This window comes from Meleagris gallopavo, chromosome 4 (assembly GCF_000146605.3).
Source record: "Meleagris gallopavo isolate NT-WF06-2002-E0010 breed Aviagen turkey brand Nicholas breeding stock chromosome 4, Turkey_5.1, whole genome shotgun sequence".
In the NCBI taxonomy this organism is placed as follows: Eukaryota; Metazoa; Chordata; class Aves; order Galliformes; family Phasianidae; genus Meleagris; species Meleagris gallopavo.
In genome coordinates, this window is record NC_015014.2 from 55788233 (window position 1) to 55798379 (window position 10147).

The window sequence follows — 10147 nt, forward strand, 5'->3', positions numbered from 1 at the left end:
AATCATAGGTTGCTCTGTCAAACAATGACTAGGTTCAAAATCATTCGAACCAAGACTTGTTTTGAATGGAATTCTTTACAGAGAGTGGTTTCCTTACAGCAGCAGGACCCCTCAGACATTTTCAGCTAGTTAGTGACAGAACTGATGAATTGTACTCTTATGAAGCTAAAAGCTGTGTGTGAAGAGTTCCTTTCTGTACTGTGAGTCCAAAATCAGCCATTAAAAAAAAAAAAAAAAACCAAAACCCTGAAAATTTGATCACTGACACTTTAGGCTCATTTCAGATCTTTGAACTTTGATTTCTGTTTTCATGATCATTGGGATAAGCTCTGTAATTATTCCCGAACGAACGAGAAATAAAGCTATTACAAAGATGCATTATGATGAGCCTGTTAAGCATTTTTAACTTATTTCTAATTAAATTGCTATTTTTCTGCTGTTTCCAGGCAGCAAAAGACTTTATTTCCACAATAAATCTGCATGCAAAATTAGCAATAGGCATTTTTCTGTAAGATTTCAGGCTAAATAGTCATCTGACTTTTCTCTGGTAGCAGGAATGCATGCTTGTAACTGAAGTAAGCAAAGTTGTAAATTTTCAGCATATTTATAAAATGTGTTTTCTTCTACCCAAACAGGATTCAGATGGTTTTTGAGGATGTGTCAGTCTCGATGCAGTGTTCTGCAGTGAGGAAATGTCATGTTTGGAGTGAATGCCATTTGCTTCCCATCTCTGCAGAAAGAGATCTGCCACTGATGCAGGCAGAGTACAGGTAGGCCCTGTTGTGATAGCCATGGTGCTGCTGGTTGGAGTAGGGTTTCTGACATCTGAAAATGAATAAAATGATCTTAATATAAGTTTGCTTTCTGGAACTTTTGAAATCATTTGGGAAATAAAACACATAAGGAATTTGTATCTCTCTTGGTCACTCTTTATAACATTTCAAATATAAGGAAACATTTAACAGCAAAAAAAAAAAAAATCATAAAGGTCACAAATGCTTTCATACTTGGAGTTCTGAGAGGTATATTTAAGCCTCGGCAGACTTTTAACCTTTTCTAGCTTACAATAAGTTTGCCATCCTTTTAGAACCCTTTGATTGTATGGCTTTTGTTCTCCTGAAAGGGGGACAGGGCTGCCTGGTTACTCAAGCAGATGCCAGGCTTCTGATTAGCATTTGATGAAAGCCACTTGTGAAAGCAGGATCAATGCTCAGATTTACAAACAGTAAATGTGGGTATTGGCTTGTCATTTCTTCCTAGGTTGTTGTCCTATAAGCTGTTCAAGTTCCTCTCTTCGTAAGAACGTCTTCCTGCTATCCCTGCTGCCCACAAACATTATGTTAGATCGAGAAGAAGGGTGAGTAATTCTTTTTAGCTCCATTATCTGGATTTTTTTTCATTTCATAGAAGGAAAAAAGAATGAAAGTGCAACCATCTAGAATAACACATAAGTTGATAAACCATAATAACCAAACTGTGTCTGAAGGGGCCTCATTACAGAACAGTGGAGGTACAACGGGGAGCTTATTGTGGGCAACAAAATAGTGTTCTAATAATGCTGTCACAGTACTGAGTACAGCATCAAACATTAATCCATGTGGTTATATCCAGGTAAAGAATGGAACACACTCTGTTTAGAAAAAAAAAAAAAAAAAGACCAACAGAAATGAGTCTGAAAGGGTTATATAGCAAATCAAAGCTAGCAGGGAGAGAGAAATTATTTTGAATGGGGTTAACTGAAAGCAGAATGGCAGCACCTCTACAGTAAGAGTTTTTTTTTGTTTTTTTTTTTTACCAGTCTGTGTAAACTCCCACTGACTGATGTATAAGGAGTGTGTATGTGTGTTGAGGAATAGATAAAGGAGTAAGAGAATTAGAAAAGATGGGTGTTTGAGGCAGTATCTATTATATGATGAGGTCAGCTTTTGCAGTTTATACCAAGACAAGTGCTCAGAAAGAAGAGCTGTGGGAGCATCTTTTCTTCTATTAAAGAGTGTCTGGGCTTTTCAGTTCAGACAAGTAGTGTAGCAGTATTATTTTATGAGGCATTGTGACACAAAATGCAGGATCAGTAATATCACCTAATAAAAGGATTACCAATAAAAAGAAAAGGTGTTGCCATTACCCTTCAATTTAACTTGGTTTGGCTTGGTGTTCTACCTCAACAGCCATGTTTGGTAAAGCCCCGTTTACTGTGGTAATACACAGCCATTCTGACAGAGAAGCTGGAGGTTTCATGTGTACCAGATGAACCTTTTTTATAGTGCAGAAGGTCGGATAGGAAACTCGCCCAAAAGTGATTGGGCTGAACATCAATCTCAAGATGCTCAAAAGCTCATTGCTTTGTCTCAGCTATTTCTGAACTGGATCGTGTGGGACAGTATCCAGACTTATGAGCTAGATCTAAATGAACTGTTGCAAATGTTGGTATTACTGCAAGTAATGCTGTAGGTGGTAAAGCACCTCTAACGTAGCTTTCCTCCTATGATACAGTTGCTCTGCTCAGTACAAGATAAATCAGGTTTAGCAGATTTGAAGCATAACAACATCACTCAGCTTCTTTCAGCGTCTGAGCATCTTTGTCTATTGCCAGTTTTGATATCTCTCAACGTAATTCTATTTTTTCTAATTCTAGACAGTTATGTGTGTAGCAAGTGCTAAAGATTCACAGATCGTGACTTGTTAACTTTTATTCTTAGTTTTATTTACCAAATTCACATGTCCATCAAGTATTCCAAAACGTTTTTGAAATGTAATACTCAGAGATTACCTTTGTAAGTGAACAAACACTTTTATAAAGTGCTATCAGAATGTTATTATATTTTTAATGCAAATATCTAATGCATCTATTTCATCAGAATCTTAGTTTCCCATTTTTAGTAAAAGATTACTGCTGTAACATCAGACAGCTTTCCTTTTTTAAAAAAAACTATCCTAACTTAGTGCTTACTTTCCACTTAGTATACATTCAGTACTGTCTAGATATCCATAGGTATCTAGCATATCCATAGATATCCATGCAAACTACAGACTTAAAGACTGCAGTTATTTGCACATCACTACACTGTTTTACACGTATGTAAATAAGTGAAAAAAGGTGAGGTTGTGTTACTTTGACTCGCGGATGCCTGGCTTTTAGTGCACAAGTACAATCTTAATCCAACAGGAATCAGACTGAGAGTGATGGGCTTCATCACTTGGAACTTCATGATTTGTGTAAACTAAAAAGTGTTCAGCCTGAAATTAAGCATTGTATCTATATCCATTTCAGTGTGGGAGTATGTGGCCTATTGTAATGACGGCCAACTGAGATAAACAGTGAGAACTGTCCTGATGTGTGGAAAGTTAACTGTTTATGTGTGAATATAAGTAGTTAATGTGAGCAGTTATAGTGAACCCACTTCACTTAAGCTGTTATATTTTTCTTCTCCACTGAGTTCTGAATTTACTGATGCTTGTTTATTTGAGGATCAGAGCAATCCTTGACTCAACTATTTATATCTGCTGTATTTTTTTTTTTTAAAGTTGTTTGATTTCTTGAATATTTAGTATTGAAAACCAAAGTTTGAAACCATCTCAGATTATTGCAGGTAACAGTAAATAAATAAGGAGACACTTTAATGCAGCTATATGATCAGGAGGCAGGGACAGGTAAGTGCTATTCTAGGCAGCCAGTTATCTGACAGTACTGCAGCTGTACCTCTCTATTCCCTTTTTCTGTTGTCTTCCCCTTGCACCAAGTAGCTCAACTTTCTATTCACTTAACAGGTTTCCCTTTTCTCTTCCTTTCCTGTCACTGAATCACAACTAAATAATTCTTAATTGCCTTCTGAAAGTAAGTTGTTTTTTCCTTGTTTCTGTCTTGCATACTAATTCCATCTCTTCCAGGCTGTATCGTCCCTATTTTATGCATTTATTTGCATGTGTCTCTTACCTGACAGCTCCTTTGTAACTTGATTCATATAGGCCTACTGTTGAAAATATTTGTTTCACTTTGGCACTGTTCACCTTACTTTATCTTCAAATCTGTCATTCAGTACATTTCTATTACCTTACCTCCCTTCTCTGTCTGTGCCCTGGTGCTGTCCAGTTCTTAGTGGTGTGTGAGCATCAGAAAACAAACAAGTACCTACACCTCAAAAAGAGAAAAAAAAAAAAATTGAAGACATAACATAACCTTGAAAACAAAAATCCTTCTAGAACAGCCTGTATGCTCCCTGCTGATTGCATCAGGAATTGTCATTTATTCATTACTATCTTACTAAGATTCCAGACCTTCAGATCTCCGTCCTTACTTTCTGACTTTTCAGTAAATTGCAGTCTTTTTCCTGCACACTGAAAACTAACAGACTTGTTTTGTTGGGAACTCAGTTGTTTGTCTGTCTATTCAGAGAGTAAGAGTTCATTTTCTGTGATCTCCTTTGTACTTCAGATGGAACAGATGGCTCAGCAAAGTAAACATCTGTATGTGAACTGTAAAGTGTTCTTATGTTATTTTGTACCAGTGTAAAGTGAGATCCAGTCATCAATACTAATCAACAAACTATTTCTGGAAGAAGACTAGGAAATCTTTGATTTAACACATAAATCATGTGGAAAGTTGCTGACAACTAACTTAAGAAGAAATTGCTGGCTATTTCCATGACATCAGTAACATACTTAGCCCGATATCATACAAAATCTAGCTGTAAACATCTCTGTTGTCACAGAGTTTCTCATATAATCCTTTTATGATAAGCATTCCTGTAAGCTAAGGTAAAGAGAAATTTAAGGGCACTGTCTGTCACCTGTTGATGATTCGTTGTCCTTGCCTCTGCTATCTTGCATGAAAATTACAGTAAACCATGTGCTAATAGTTGCATTCTATGATATTTGTGTGGTCGTGACTGACCTAGAATTTCTGTTTTGTTCAATATTTGAGCTATGCTTTCTCAACTGAAATTGGACTCTTCAGCTCTACTTTGATTCTCTCCTCTCTTATTTAGGGAACAGTACATGCAGCATACAGTTATTTCAGTTATTCAGTTTTCTACAGAATTTCTACTGCTACTGCAATAAACGTGGGGATAATTTCTGCTTAATACTAAGTAACATAGGCAAATAATAATAGAATCAGAGAATATCCTAAGTTGGAAAGAGGCCCATAAAGTTAAGTTAAAGGAGTTGAGTTCAACTCCTGTCTGTAAGGACAGGACAACCCAAAAATCAAACCGTATTTCTGAGAGCAATGCCCAAATACTTCTTGAACTGTCAGCTTGGTCTTGTGCCCTCTGCCCTGGGGAGCCTGTTCTGAAATGCCTCTGAAGAGTCATTTCCTAATACCCACTCTTGATATGTGCCTGACACAGCTCCATGCTACTACTTGGATCGTGTGGAAGTTATTTCCTTGTTCTAAGCATGCCGGCAAGAACTGAAGTTCTTTGTTTTTCTTTTTCCATCTTTTATTGTGAATGTGACTTGAGCTTCTATTCTCTTATCACGGAAATACTAGATGACAATCTGCAAGCCCTCGAGTCTCTACTGCTCTGTTGTTTGATTTAACCGTTGTAGATAAAAACATTAATCAAAAAGGCTAGCAGTGAAAATACTGTAACTTTTGTAACCTTGCTTTTTGGACTTCTAAGGTAAAACCACGTTGTAATAGGTAGGGCAGCTAAAATTCCTCCAAACTTGTTTTGGGTTTTAGAGTCTGAAATTCTTATTCCACTAAAATTAACAGTGAGATCCCAAGTGCTACTGATGGAGCTAGGAATGTGCTCAATTTCTAATGTGCTCAGTGACCAGTTTTAAGCACGGTTATATTTAAATGGTGCCCCCAGCACGGGGAAGTTTTACGTGCTTGTTTAATGATAAATATATGTGTATTCTGAGGTGAATTTAAATGGAATCCTAACTTGTTTATTTCTTTTCGAGGCCAAGTTTTGTACTGAGACTGAATTTAGAAGTGGCTTTCATTGCAGACCTATTCCTGTTTTTAATGTCAGCTGAGTCTGGTGGAGTTTTTCCAGTGATAATGGATCAGTGGAGTAAGATACTAAGATTTTTGTAACTTGGAGAATCAGAATGAAATGTAAAGATCTCAAGAGTTTTCTCTGCAAATAGGGTTCCTTTTAGTGGTGCTTTTTGTTGCTGTTAAACTTTTCTTTGTCCTATTGCAGTAAATTGAAGATGTACAGTGGTGTTAACACTAATAAATCAGTCTTGACTTTCAGTATTGAATAATAAAGAACAAGACTGTTAAACAACCTTAGATGTATTCAAAATATCAGAGCACCAAATTTCTGTTGCTGAAATTTCAATGCTTTTGTCCTCTTCTATTTGCCTTGAACTCACTTTCTGCTTTGTCTAATTCATTGCTTGTAGGCCACACAGCTGCACTGCTAGGAAGCGCTTAAGTTCCAGAAAGTATAAATATCACAAAGGGTTCCTGTTTCATTTGACACCCCTTCCCAGCTATCAAAAATAAGAGTAAAGAATGCAAGAAGAAAAATAATAATAATAAAGTAACATTCTTATAGGTACAGTTCTGTGGGACAAATCAATATTCATCATACTTTTGCTTGAGATTGGAATGAAAAATAGCAACACAAAAGAAAAAAATAAATGGAAAATAGCATTATTTTGAATAAATATGGGATTAATTTAAATTTTGAATAGGTTTGCTTTTTTGCTTGATTTTTATTTCACTCTTTTGTATTTATTTTATCACATAGTTTTCTCATTGTGGTCAGTTGTATTTAGGATGGTGTCTCGCTCCAATATATAGGAGGGAGACGAGGTTCTTGTAATATCTGTATACCTGGCGTGAGATTAAGAAACAATGGTTCATATGTTAGTCCAACCAGTTTATTATAAATCCTAATCAGGGAGACGGGGAAGGGAAGGAGGGTGATAGAAAAGATAGGAAAGAAGCAAGAATCGTGTAAAGCGGGGATAGTCACCACCAGGATCCAGCAGCCGTCCCGTTGCACCACGTTTTGAAGGTCCGAGGCAGAAGCAGCAGGACTCAGGTAGCAGGCCCAGCAGAGTCAGTCAGCATGCAGGAATTCCGTGGTGAGGAATCTGATGGCAGACACTTCTGTTCTTCTTCAGCATCGTGGTAGAGTGCAGAGCAAGTCCAGGAGGGAGAGAGGCAGGTTGTGAGGTTTCTCATGGCGGAAACCTCTTCCTCTTCACGAGGAATCTGTTGCCAGAAAACCTCAACCTCGTCGCTGTAGGTCTCCTCTTGATCTTTCTTCTTCTGCCAGTGTGGCATTCCTGGGTGCTTGGGTAGGAGTCATGTGCCATCTTCCCCGAGATAAGCCCACACAAAAGACCACTTCCTGGCCATTAAGCTTATCTTTCTCTTATCTTTCTCTCCTTGCCCCTGGCCTTGTCCATCTGTGTCCCTCAGACAGAGGATTTCTCAGGCCTTGCCCAGGACTTGCTTGGACTTGTTCATCTGTGTCCCCAGCAAGCTTTGAGACAATTATGTAAAAGAATAATCTCTTACAGACGGTTATGTATTACAAAAGTTACAGGAGCTAAGATTTGTCCAAAATAACTTGTGCATCGTCTGGGGCCAGAACAGTGCTAGAAGCAGTTATGCAAAAGCCTGCATTTTGAACATGGTGAGACTTTCTCCTTCTTAGGAAGGAGGAGAATAAAAATCAGAATCAGGAGCCAAATTTATCCTCAGTCTAAAACTGTTTAAATCTAAGGGTTGCAATCCTGAGGACTCTCTTTTCTCAGATATTTGAATGGATTACAGTGGTATAACTAGCTGTTAACTACTGGCACAGAATTCTTCCAAACAAATCCAAGGCTAAAGCAGATGTGAAATGCCTTTTATGTGAGAATAAAATGAGGAGAGCATCTGCAGAAGCTGGAGCTTCAGGTGGATGAGAGTAGCATGTTGTAATCTGTAATTCCTGTAAGGAAGGAACAGATTCCTGAAGTCAAAACTGCAACTTACAAGAGAAGTCTTGACCCCTCAAAGCAATCGCTGGAGGAAAAAAGCTCACTCGTCTTAAGATACCTGTAAACAGATAAATGTCTTACTAGACCTTGATCGAATTAATTTATTGATATTAAATACAGAAGCATTTCCTAATTAGAAATAGGGAACAACTTTCTGGCTTCTACCTAAAATTTCCTGAGGGCAAAAGAATTACTTATGAATTATATTATTTTGGAAGCAGGAAGTTAGCCCTCATTGGAAGGTATCTTTCATTTCATTGTGACTGTCTAATTCCACACAGGTGCTTTACTTTTAATCTGTGCAAAAAACATCTAGTGGTATGTTGATAGCAGTTCACTTTGAAACCTCCTTACCCTTTCCAGTAGTTTTGCTGACATAGATTAGTCAAAAGTGTTGATGCCACTGCATTCACATCTAGCCAGGAGTGTCTGAAGCAAATGGTAAGGTATTCTGAAGAACTGGAAAATTCCAAAAATTTCTCTTTTCTCCATTTGAAAATAATGACTGTGTCAATGCAAGGAGAAGATTTGGAGGTCTTTGAACAGAGAGATCCTGGTACTCAGCATTCCTCTAAGGAAATGTTAAATATTTAGGTTTTGCCGGATATGACTGCCAAATGTCCATTTTGAAAGTCCCTGATGGAAGCTGGGCAGAATTGACCCATAAAAGGTAGAGATCTGCTTAGAGTGGAGCTGGAAAGGGGTGCTGCTAAGGAAAGGGTCTGCCAACAAAGGTTTGCAGTGTAGAAGGACTTATCTCTACAGGCTTTTCATGTGAACTGTTGCTGATGGTTTTGAGTGAAGAACCAATCTTTGACAGTGCAAGTGTAATGATTTAGGCTGAGAGGGAAACTGTTCAGTGCTGGTTCTAGTTTAACTGGAAATGAGCTGATAAGGGTCAGGTGTGGAAAAAGGGTATGGAAATAGAATTACTGTCTTTGCCATAATCCAAATGTATAGAATCATAGAACGTTAGAACCATGTGAATTGGAAGGAGCCTTTTAAAAGCCATCTAGACCAACACCCCTGCAATAAACAAGGATGCCTACAGCTAGAGCAGGTTATTCGGAGCCCAGTCCAGCCTGACTTTTTGTGTCTCCAGGAATGGAGCATCCATCACCTCTTTGGGCAACCTGGTCTAGTGCTTCAATACACTTTTCTTAAAAATTTTTATTGAATTATCAATATTCAACGTTTTTTTTGAATGTGTGAAGTGCTTTGAATTGGTTTTGAGAATTTTCTTTGCCACAGACTATATGGATGTAACTTGATATGGCACTTGAAACATAGACAGTATTAGGGAATGAAAAATAATTGTCAATACTATTAGTTATTAAATTGACTTAAGCAGTTCTGTATTTTATTATTCTCTCGTTTTGGCTCAAATTTAATCCCCTCAGTAGTATTTATATGACTATTTGCAGGCTTTTTGGAGCAGATCACCAATTCTGTGATGTGGTTCTCAGTCTACTCCCATAAAATATTGAGGTGGTTAGGGGATAAAAGGTTAAGGCAGATTTGCTTATTTTTTTGCTGCTTAGGAACATAGTCTTGGAATTTTGACTTTAAGCAACTTATGTTTTTTTTTTTTAGACTCCTTGTTCGTTGTTCCGCACACCAACCTGGGCAGCAACCTAGGCTTTTAGTGCATCAAATAAAAGATCTAATAGTGATTATGCTGCCAAAAACAAAGCACGACTTCTATTTTACTGATGTCCTTGGCATTACTGTATCTCCAAGAAAATGTTTTTAAAAAGAATATAATGATATTGAGTTCTGCCCCTAGCAGGCCAGTAATATTCTCCACAAGCCCATGAAATTTTTTGTTTTGTTTTTTTTTTTTGTTTTGTTTTTTACCTTTGTAGCTAGGGACTATTAACAAACAGGGATTGACACAAAAAAGGATAACTGGCAAAAAAGACTGAACTATGATTAATGAAATGCATTCCTGAGTATGATCCTTTTCAGCCAGAAAGAAACTAATGCTTTACATTTGCAATGCCACATGTTGAACCAAATGAGTTGTTATTTTATTGAGAGAACTCGTCATTTTAGCCAGTTTTAACAGGCCTTTGCTCCTCGTTAACAAGTTCAGCATTAGTTAAGTGCATTTTTCAGTACATTAAGCTTAATTTTGTTGAAGTTAGCAAGACAACCATTAGGCTAAACCATCTAGGAAACTACGGGA

At 37.5% G+C, this 10147-nt stretch overlaps 1 long non-coding RNA gene across 2 annotated transcripts in view; it reads left to right on the forward strand.

The window, feature by feature from the left end:
- The window catches only part of LOC109367410, a 28570-nt gene extending 18719 nt beyond the window's left edge, over nucleotides 1–9851 (forward strand). Inside the window, exons 2-4 of one of the 2 annotated variants that reach the window (XR_002114528.1) lie at nucleotides 636–770; nucleotides 1261–1357; nucleotides 9553–9851. This is a non-coding gene — a long non-coding RNA (uncharacterized LOC109367410). The remainder of the gene's footprint in view (nucleotides 1–635; nucleotides 771–1260; nucleotides 1358–9552) is intronic. The other variant, XR_002114527.1, reaches the window with a different exon arrangement.
- The last annotated feature ends 296 nt before the right edge of the window (nucleotides 9852–10147 follow it).